This window comes from Polyodon spathula, chromosome 1, assembly GCF_017654505.1.
Source record: "Polyodon spathula isolate WHYD16114869_AA chromosome 1, ASM1765450v1, whole genome shotgun sequence".
NCBI lineage: Eukaryota > Metazoa > Chordata > Actinopteri > Acipenseriformes > Polyodontidae > Polyodon > Polyodon spathula.
The window spans coordinates 72030510-72042903 of record NC_054534.1 but is presented as its reverse complement, the minus strand read 5'-3'; positions in this window follow the sequence as shown (position 1 = coordinate 72042903).

The window sequence follows — 12394 nt, the reverse complement described above, 5'->3', positions numbered from 1 at the left end:
TGTCAAAATATATTTTTTCAAAATGAAAGTGTTTGGGCCCAGTGCCAAAAATAAATAGTTTGTTAAAGATGGCAGGCACTGCATTCAGTCTCATACTGCATATATTATGCCAACGACAAAATCTCAGCAGCAGCCTTATTGTCACTTCTTCCCTTGGGAAATTATATAATACAAGTTTGCTTCATATTAATGGTATAATGATGAGTCAGAACCCTTAGAAACACATTTAGAATTTTACCGGTTTAGACTTGTTCAGGTTAATTTGCTTCAGGAATAAATTAAAATATTATTTTGTGAATGCACTTTTATTTCGAACAAACATCTCACAAAGTAAAACTGTAAAATAAATAATCAGATTACAAAATTAAGCCATAGTTTAATATTACATGTATTTATTTTGTAAAAAAAAAAAAAAAAGACAAAACCGCAAATTTCACCAGAACTTATCTTTATTAGCACTGTAGTTCTAATCAACACTGAGAAGTTGAATGTTTTCCCCAGATAAGAGCCATCAACCAAAATTCATCTTTTCCCAATCAGTCTGATCTTTATAAGAAAAAACAATGTTGAGATGTTTTGAAGAAGGTGAAACTGAGACTCTGCGGCGCTAAGTGCGTTTATTGCAAATAAAAAGTTTAAACAGACAAAAACACTTTATAAAAGAAAACGGCACGCTGGCCAAAACAGACAGACAAACAAAACGAACAGACACTAACCAACAGGGACGAACACAAAACAAGCAAGTACCGTAAAGTACCATAAATAATAATTGCTTATTATTTATTTATTTTTATTTTACTTTCCCCACTCTCTCCCATTCTTTCGCCCTGAACACACAACCCTGAGTGAATAAAATGTACATCTAGATATACTGTTGTGCTGGGATTCAGTTATTAATTAATTATTCACTTGAATCCCAGCACATGAACTAATTTGTGCAGTCCCATGCTCATGTACTTTATCTGTACGTGAAGTGTTTATGCAATCCCTGTACCCAAATACAACTATATGTTTTAAATCACTTGTGCTACACAGACTCATTTATATCCTGTGCAGTAATATTTATACACCAACATTAACACAGCACACGCAACACATAACACAAAATACACACAGTGGCGGAGTGCACTGCCACAGTGTGTCACTACTAGCAACACAAAAATTACGTAAATCATTAATCCAATCTATAGATTCAGTCATTTGTTTCTGCATATGCAGTAAGAGAAGTTGGATTAAACATGGTTCAGTTATGGATAGGGTGGCTTTTTTTTCACAGTAAATAATTGCCTATTTCACAGTCTAAAAATAGGTATTTTACGATATTTCAAGATTACGCATAATGCCTGACAATGCACTATTGTAGTGCACTAATGGGGTACAAAACAATTGTGAGCAAGCCATAGATAGGACTATATATGAGACAAAAGTTGGTTTGTACGTAGGAAATAATTAATATTTGCCTGGACAACAATTCCTAGTCTAAGGCACATTCTTGTGTATTAAGCATTACTGTTCTATTGTATCTATCCACGTATCAATATTTCACCTATGTGCTCACCATGGTACCCAAGTACCTGTTATAAAGCCACAATGAATGTTTATCTGTGTTCATGTGCAATTAATTGTTTCCACTTCAAAGACATTTCAAACTACAATCATTATGTAATGTTAAACAATTGATATCCTTCGAAATGAATAAAAAGAAAGAATATACCGATATTTCTACAATACAACAATTCATCCACACCTTTAATGTAATATGACTTATAACCCTCTTCTTGTAAATGTAGTTTTATGTCAAATACCTCCCAAACACTATATTGAAAGCTTTTAATGCACACTAATGTCACTTTTGTAGTTAACTGTTAGCTGCTTTCACACAGCATAAATAAATGTTGGAATCGAGTATTGACTGATTTTAATCGATTGTATTCCACCAGTCTTGCTTATTGTTAACTGGTCTCATTGTGTATATATTCTGTCATGGAGTACCATGCTTATTCCATTGGGCTTTATTTTTTAAATTAGTGCATATAATGCATGACGTAAAAATTGAAAGACTATAATAAAATAAACACTTCAAAAGAAGATATTGTGTAAACAGTTATAAACTGCTATATGTACATACAAAATTGTAAAAACAAAGTAATTATTTACAAAAATAACATAAAAGCTTTTTTTTCTAAATTAGAACATATAATGCATGATGTAAAAAAAATGAAAAACTATAATAAAATAAACATTTCAAAAGAAGATATTATGTAACCAGCTGTAAACTGGATATATGTAGACCTACATACAAAATTGTAAAAACAAAGTAATTATTTACAAAAATAACATAAAAGTCTTTGTTTAATTACATTATCCTTATTGCATAGCATGACTTCAAAAAAATAAATAAATAAATAAAATAAACACAAAAGAAAATATTGTATAATCAGCTGTAAACTGGATATATGTAGGCCTAGATATAGATCTGTAAAATCGAAATCATTACTTATAAAAAAGATAATAAATTCACACTGTGTACATTGTAAGATAGAGCAACTGGACACTGGTGATTGCTTTCACATAGTACTAAGTTTTGCTCAGATGGTGGAAACTCTCTTCTCGCTTTGTTTACTGTTCCAACCAGGCTTTTTTTTTTTTTCTTCAACTGTTTTGCTAATTACTTTGAAATAAAAAATGGTCATTGCTAACATTCACCCATTTTCCTAAGAACAGTTACATCAGCCAACCTAAGTACCACATTGTCACCCAGTTTCTAACCAGCTGGGCGAGTTTAATCTTTGCACAGATATGGGGTAGGGTCCGCTAACAGCCAAAACTTGATACCAAATTTGACAGGTTTTTTGACATGCTTTGTGTCCAGCGACACCGTGCTTTTGTTGGAAACAGCTGCTTGCCCATGTTATGTTTTACATTTAGCTTGAAACAGGCAATGCTGTAATCAATTAAGTCGTTACAAAATTCTGATGCCAGTGCAAATATATCTGTAGTTCCTCTCGAATCAAAACGCAAAAATATCAAGATTTCTGTAAACTATATATGCTCACGTAGACAGCCAGACAGCAGTTCCCCAGGGAATTGATAGGATTACAATAGAAATTTGGATAACACATATCTAGACTTCAAGAGCAGTATTTTATTCAAATGCATACTGCTGTAAACTCAGCAGAGATAGAGATAACAAACTGCATATATATATATATATATATATATATATATATATATATATATATATATATATATATATATAAATGTGTTGATTTTATGGTTATATTGACAATAAAAGCATGTATTGTAACAAGCAGTCAAAATGACTAATTTTGGCGGTCCTAGATAGAAGTGCTTGTAACTTTTTCTGTTTTTGAGATTGACTTTCAAATGCCGTCAGGGTATTTAATACATGTATTTAGGAAAAGTCAAGAACAATCGCTGATCTTTAACACACACAAAGTAATTTCAATTTAAAAAGTGAAAACCATCAAAATGACTACCGTGGCGGTTCTAGTGTTAAAGAGAGCGACGGTGAGAGCATCACGCACCAAACCTAGGAGAGAGTTCCAAAGAGTTGAAGCCATGAAGCTAAGCAAGCGTTCTCCAAGTGTGGTGCACTTTTGCTTGGGGATAACAAGCAGGCCAGATTCTGAGGACCTCAGCTTGTAGGCAGGGACATAACAGGTCAGCAGGTTGAGGAGGTACTCGTGACCTGTGTGATGACGGGCATTGTAGGTGAGCAGGAGAGTTTTGAAAATAATTCCAAACTTCACAGGTAGTCAGTGCAGCTGGGCAAGGGAGGGAGGGGGGGGGGGTGATGTGATCATGTTTTTTACATTTGGTAAGGAACCTGGCAGCGGCATTCTGGACTAGCTGCAGTCGGTTCATGGTGCGTGCCGGGAGACCACCATAGAGAGAGTTGCAGTAGTTGAGTCAAGAGGAGACAAATGCATGACAAAGTATCTCCGCATCTGGTAGGGAAAAGTAGGGACAGACTTTGGAGATGTTTCGAAGATGGTAGAATGAAGATTTGACCACGGAGGAGATGTGGGCATCAAAGAAGAGATTGCTGTCAAGAGGTACACCAAGGCTTGATACTGAAAGACCAACACAAAAACACACTACAATTAGTTTTTATTTAAATAAACTTTACAGACGTGTGCACATGTAAAGGTCTGCTCGGGCCTAAATTTAAAACCCGATCTGAACTCGACTCGACCAAACAAATCCGAACCCAACCCAAGCCCGACTACTTTGAAATATTTGGACACCCGACCTGACCATTTCCACAAATATTTTGCAAACACACGCTATTGAATCTAAGTACCTTCAATGTGGTGTATTCCCAGTTTCCAGTTAAAATATAAATAAATAAATAATCACTCTTAATTAATTCTCATTGACTTCCTTTCCTAATAATCCAACACTGTATGATTTAAAAGAAGACAACAACAGGCATCTTCAAGACATATCAAACCATTAAATGAATGTTCAACAACAAATATTATCGCAACTATGGCTTTTAAAGAGCTACAGGATAAATACATCACTTTTCAGTGTGTTGCTGCAGAGATGAATTTCTCTTCTTTTTGCTGTCATATTTCAGTGATATTTAGCCAGATTTGCATTGTATAAAGCCACATGGACTTTTATTATCACTGACTACAACAATGTCGAAATTTTTTCAAAAAGTGGATATAGATGCACCCTTTCCACCAGCAATGGAATGTTCCACTGTTTCTCCTGTTGATATACTGTGTGTATATATATATATATATATATATATATATATATATATATATATATATAGTTCCTTGAAAAAAGTATTCAGCCCCCGTCCCTTTCTTTACATTTAAGATTCTCACAGCCTGGGATTTTGGAAAATAGTAAACAATAAAATAATAAAAATTAAAAAAACTGAAATGTCATTATTTTTTAAGTGTTCATCCCCCTGGGTTAATACTTGGTTGAACCACCTCTTTGCCCAAAATTGCTCAAGCTGTGTCAAGTTAGTTGGGGAACAGCAATTTTGAGCTCTTGCCACAGATTTTTGATGGACTCTGACTGGGACACTCAAGGACATCTATGTTCTCCATTTTAAGCCACTCCAGTGTTCCTCTGGCAGTGTACTTTGGATCATTGTCCTGTTGAAAGACAAACTTCTTCCGCAGTTTGAGTTTTTTGGCAGAGGGGCGCAGGTTTTTATCCAGGATTTCTCTGTATTGTGTGCCATTCATCCTCTCATCAATCCTGACAATATTGCTAGTCCCTGCTGCTGAAAAGCATCCCAATAACATGATGCTACCACCGCCATACTTTACGGTGGGGATGGTGTTACCTGACTGGTGTGCAGTGTTTGATTTGCACCACACATACCGCTTTGCTTTCAGGCCAAAAAGTTCCACTTTAGTCTCATCAGACCACAAGACCTTCTGCCACATAACTGCAGTATCTTCTAGGTGACGTTTTGCAAACTCTTTGCGGGAAAGGATATGGGTTTTTTTCAGCCAGGGCTACTTCCTTGCCACTCTCCCATAAAGGTCCTTTTTGTGGAATGCCTTGGAGATTGTTGATACATGAACATCATCGTCCATCGCAGCCATTGACTTCTGCAACTCATTCAGAGTCACAGTTGGCCTCACAGTAGTCTTCCTAAGAAGATCCCTTCTCGTCCAGCAACTAAATTTAGAGGGGCAGCCTGATCTAGGCAGTGTGGTGGTAGTTTCGGATTTTTCCTACTTCTGTACAATGGACTGCACTGAGCTCTGAGGGATGTTCAATGCTTTTGAAATGGTTTTGTACCCTTCCCCAGATTTGTGCTTCTCTATAATCACATTCCTAACTTGCTTAGAATGCTCTTTCATCTTCATTTTGATTCTTTCTTTTGAAAGTCTCTACCATACTGTGAGACCATACAGAGAGAGCAGTATTTATCCTCACAGATTAATTTAAAGCAGGTGATCCACTAATTCTTTACACAGGTGGAGTCCATCAACAAATTGACTTCTTGAGGTAATATATTGGACCTGAGCAAATTTAGGCTTACAATTGCAAATGGCATGAATAATTTTTTAATCTGATCATTTCTGTTTTTCATTTTTAGTAAATTGCTGAAAGCTTTTGGAATTTTTCTTTTGATTTGACATGGTGCTCAAGGCTTTGTAGATCAGTGGGGAAAAAATTCTAATTTAATCTATTTCAAATTCTGTATCTGAGACTCTTAAATGTGAAAAAAAAGGGATGGGGCAGAATACTTTTTCAAGGCACTGCATATATATATATATATATATTATATATATAACACACACAGTGTGCCGTGAAAAAGTATTTGCCCCCTGTCTGATTGTCTGCATTTTTGTATATTTTTGACACTGAATGTTATCAGATCTTCAACCAAAATCTAATATTAGATAAAAATTAAGTAAAGACAAAAGAGTAAATCAAATAATTTCAAACATATAAATTCATTTATCTATCCCACACCTTCTCGTAAACGTTTTTATATTCAATTATTCCCCAGTGGAGAAAAAAATCTTTTCACAGATTTTTGATCGAGACATAACAGGCCCATGTAAAAACTATATTAAGACTCTCTTAACCCCGTGCTCCATTGTCCCCTAGACCCGCCCCGAAAATAGTATACTTATTTCATTTATTTATTAAAGTTATGTAACACCCACTTCCCCCTTGTGAAAAAGTAATCGCCCCCTTAGACTCAATAACTGGCTACGCCATTTTTAGCAGCAATAACTGCAGACATAACAGGCCCATGTTGGCCAAAAAGTTCAACTTTTGACTCATCTGTCCATAGAACTTGGTTCCAGAACTCTTTTTGACTCATCTGTCCATAGAACTTGGTTCCAGAAATCTTGAGGATCATCCAGGTGACTTTTAGCAAACTTGAGATGAGCAATCATGTTCTTCTTAGTGAGCAGTGGTTTCCGCCTTGCTACTCTGCCATGAATCCCATTTTTGCCCAGTGTCTTTCTGATGGTGGAGTCATGAACACTGACCTTAGCCGAGGCGAGAGAGGCCTGCAGATCCCTGGATGTTGTTCTAGGGTTCTTTGTGACGATTTTACGCCTTGCTCTTGGAGAGATTTTGGCTGGATGGCCACTCCTGAGAAGATTCACTACTGTCTCAAACTTTCTCCATTTGGACAATATGGCTCTGAATGTGGTTTGGTGGAGCCCCAGAGCCTTAGAAATGGCTTTTTAACCCTTTCCAGACTGATAGGCATCAAGAACTTTTTTTTCCAGAGGAATTTCTTTTGATCGTGGCATGATGTGCCTCTAGAACCTGTGTGCTAACAACTTCACTCTGATGGTAAGGGCAAAAGTTAGTCAGATTTATGTTGGTCAGGGCTGGCCCAAATCAGGCCTGATTGTTAACCAAAGTATTCAAACAGCTCACCCTAACTAACCCTTTAATTGGGTTGAGTTAACTAGGGGGGCAATAACTTTTTCACACCTGAAGATTGCATGTTGTTCACTCCATCAGCTTATACAGATGAACCTGCTTTTCACATTTGCCTATGACAGCACATTACCAGTGCAAGAAAGAAAGAAAACTAACAGTGAATTAAAGAGCAGTGTTTTTAATACTGTACATTTAGTCGTTCTTTACATTTAAACAAATACATACAGTTTACTACAGGACAAATATGTTTTGTATCATGAACTGGAATGAAGCAGCTTGTCTTATTATTTAAAATAAAGGCATGAATTGTTGACTGATGAGAGCTATCAATTGCACTTGGTGTTTTTTTTTTTCTTTGCACTTGTATAAGACTGACTGTTAAAATTGACATCGGTGTTTTGTAACTGAACTGTATCCCGTTAAGACCGACCACGCTGCATTTGATAGACTGCACAAAATGTCAGTTTATCAGCCGAAATGATTATTGGTTGTTAGCTGCATTGGAAATTAATTATTTCCTGTGGTTAATTAATAGAGCCTGGCCACACAGGATTTAACGTGCAGCACAAAACAAATAAGCAGGTTTGTGAGATGATATTAACTCTTTATGGATTTTCAGGGCCAATTGAGATTATTTAACTTTAGAGCATGTATCAGACCAAATATCTACTTAAAGTATACAGTATAATACATTTCTAAAAAGCTGTTGCTCTGAAGATTACTAAATAAATTATTTCATTTTATGATCAAGTATACCCACACTGACCTAGTTTTACTGATCTCGTACTTAAAATATGTAATATTACCAGCGGTAGCCACACACCGCAGGAACTAGAATCGGAAGTATTTTTTTTTATATCATGTATGGTCTTCATTCTATACAAAATTGTTTGACAGGTGTGTGTTTTTACCCTTTTGAGAAGTAATTGGCAGGCTTTTAGCTTATTATGTGAGTTAATGTATATATCCATTTAAAGCATAGGGTGTGATACATTTCTGAATAGCTGAGTATTTTTACAACCTGGATATACCAAGGGTTGAACTCTGACATTCAGTAAAATCTTAATTTACCCAACTAGAAAGCAAAACAAAAGTAGAAAAAAATTAGAAAATATTTTTGTCTTTTTTTAAAAAATTGCTTTAAAAAATGTTTCATTCATAACAAATAATTATATACTTATATGTATAATGTATACTTATGTACATACATATGTTAGGATATGAATAATGTCTGAGCAACAGCAAACATAAAAATAAATAAAATCTGATTACTTAAAGTGCACTTTGTCCATAAAATATTTTAAAAAACATGTTTTCAACATAAATAAATACTACGTTATCATAACTAATTAGTAGCTATACAAGTAATATACTACACTGAATCAAATTCATAAATGGCAAAGTGAAAAGGAACATCTTTTATAAAAATGTCTTCTACCGTATTTCTTTTGTATCAGTAAGTGTTCTGGGTATTGCAAAACGATTTAGAAACCTCTCCGGTAAAGTATAACGCTTTGATGCCGTGGTCTATGGTAATCATGAGTAAACACTGCAACCGTAGATACTTAAACGTTGCACTGCGTCCAAAACCTCAACTCTATTGGTTAGGGGCTTTAGTGAAATACATTTTGATTGGTTTGACAAGCCTGAAGTTTGTCACACATATATTTCACTACAGTAAATGTTTGTTTATAAACATTTTAGGTGATTTATTGTGCTGTCAGGTCATTCTTTGTAGTTGCAGAACACATTGTGGTCGCTGAATATCACGGCAGAAGAAAAAAAAAAACGTTGCTATAAAATGAAATAGAAATATGGATCTTGACCTACTGACTGGACTAACTGTTGTTTGTTTGGTTGAAGTCTGACAAAGGTTTTTATGCTAATTTGAAAAAGAAATAACATACTTGTCACAGCTCTGTGTGCTATTAAGTAATCTGATGAAAAAATGTGTCTGAAATTATAATGGGCCATCTGTAAAGGGTTAAGAGAGATAATTTCTCAAAGAACCTTTGGAGCATAACAAGTGGTTTTTCAAAAATTGTTAGCAGGAAGTGAGTTTTAGGAAGCACTTGCACACAGAGGAAAAAAAATACGATTTTTGGAAAGTATATCCTTAGAAATTCCATTTTTCAAAATGGATGTATGTAGGATTTCACTGACAGCAACTCTCCTCTGAAACAATAATGGAGAATGCATAGCTCAAAGGCAGCTGTTCTGATGGTCCTCCTCCTTCAACCCCTGGATTGGTTCTCTATCTCTAGACTTGAGTTTGACAGTCAACACTGCACTATTGGACCCAGGAGCTGATTCAATAATTTTGTTGCTCTCATACTAATAGCAAAATTACTTGTGTATTGCTCGTACTCTGAAAAATGGCCTACTTGTTACGAATATCCATTTTTACTTGTTGCTCAGCATGGCCGTAACTCTTCCTCAATGTTAAACCAATTGTAGTGAATGTCAGTTCTGATATGAGTGGAGTCACGAGAGCTCTAGAAATCAGAACTATAAACACCCAATAATTTAAAGTTGTCCATGTGTTACTCATCCACATAAACTATGTAAGACGTTCATATTAACTATAGAACCATTTTAATCCTGGGGACTCTTTTACTTGCTACTACTGCAGTGAGTAATAAAATGTCATTTGTTACCACAATATCACAATGTCAGAGAAAGTCAGTGGAGAGTAATGCATGAAAGAAAAATGACTGTTCCAGGAAATCCTTCTACAGTCTGCCCATAATAAGAGAACCCCTAATTAAAATACAGAGTCTGTTTAACCATCACATTTCCTGTGATTAAACATTGCTACTTCTTCAAGAGGCAGCAACAAATTCAATCAGGGATAAGCACTGACATGCTACAAGAGACAGACTCAATACAGATGATTTATCTACATAGACAAATTAAATCACTGTTCGCTTATTCATTGGAATTGGCTCTGTTGTCTCTGCAAAAAGTCAGGGGCAAATTGAATTTGGAATTGTGTTGGACTTTGAGAAACTTTGTTGACCTAGGGCATTTCAAAGAGACAAAAAGGGAAACAACGAGAATTTATGGATCCTTAAGATTATGTAAATTTGCCTAGGTAGTAAATTAACAACACCAGTGTGTGTCCTATTTACACTTGAACTCAGGTGTTAAAGTAAAGAACATTGCTCTTATGAACCTGAAGTACTGATATTGGGCGATTCATCTTAGAAACCTTAACGTATAGAGGGACCACTGCTGGATGTGTGTGTTCACTTGATGGACTACAATTATCAATTTCTTAAGTTCCTACAACAACCCTTTCTCAAGAATATAGGATACAGTCTCACTAATTTCATTCCACTAATATGTGCAACAGGGAATTGTGTTTTCCACAAACCAGTTAATACATTTTAAATGACTCCCATTTAAATATTTTAAGAATAAGTTAATTCCAGACTCAAACCTTATCATTTTATCATTTGTTCAACCAGGTACCAATTAGAATGTGTTTGGGAATACCCCCTAGTTGCACATTTTTCCTTGTCGCAGGTGGTCTCCTTTCTTTCTGGTCTCCTTTCTTCTATCATGTGATTTTTTTTAAGGTTATAGTTATATCTAAATTAGCTTTACTTTGAGTGTATGTGTTTTCTTATTTGCTTATATAAAGTGCTTATTTACATGTCTAAAACCCTACAAAGCAAGAGCTTAAAGAATACATTCACACCACCAAAAGCTGTGTATTGAAGACAGTAACTATTTGATGAAAATGGCAAGAGATGGATTCAATCAAAATCAAGTACCGGACCAAATATGACGCAGTCATGAGAACATAAACCACAAGAGAAATCTGTGGAGAATAGCAATCAACTATCAACGACCAGTAGCATTTGTGATACATTGAATAATTGACTGATGCAGGAATTCTTTTTTTTTTTTTTACATTCTGGAATTCATAATTATACAAGAAAACCACAAAAGTTAGACTTACCCTTGGATTAAATCTTGATTACAGCACCACTATCCTTATATTGGCTTTTAAGAAATACCAAATAACAAAAACTCTGATAACTGTGTAATTTTATCAATGTAAGTGCTTTATAAAATCTTCCAAGACAAGAATACAGACCAAGGTAAGTCCAGTTTGACATGGGATGTGGTGGTGGCACTGTGTTCCACCAATCACCATATGCAGAAATAGAGATCTAAGTAAAAACCTGGGAGAGTTGTTCAACTTAAATAATATGCCGGGATACACAGGATCAACAACTTAAAGGGGATAACATGGAAGTAATGGTGGTCTCAATCAATTGAAATAATAACATTGACATATTTTCAGAAATATGTTTTTCTAAACAAAAGCTTGTTGCTTATGTTGTACCAGCTACAAAAATAGCAGCTCAGCATTTATGTGGTGGTACAGTTATTTTGTCTATAATGAAAACCCTTCAGAAAGTCTTGTGATAGCTTAATAACTAATATACAAAGGTCTGGGAACATTTATGAAGACAGAGATCTGTATAAATTTGATCAGACAGCAATTGTCGTTCTAGAAACACAGACTTCAGAAACAGTTCAGAATCATGGATTGGTTATGGCAGTAAGTGTAACTTCTAAAACCACAGACTCCCCCAGGCAGATTATACATCTCAATTTGTGCCTTAAAGGACATTTGGCTTGGGAAGGCTTTTTGGGCTCCCACCTCCTATATCTTAATTTCCTTTGATTTTTCCTTGCTTATACTATGTTGTTTTTATTATTATTGTTTATTATTATTTATAGTTTTTTTTTGTTTGTTTGTTTTTTAACAATACTTCTCAATGTTATACAAAGCTTTCTTGCTTACTAGAAATATAATATGTCAGACTACTATGGTGTACCAGTATGTGGACTGTGCAGAGGCGCCACTACTCGTTTGAACTGGTACGTGGAGGTGTTAAACTGGAAGTACCTTAAAAACAACTGTCTGCCATTCCGAGAGTGATTAGACAGTGCTTTG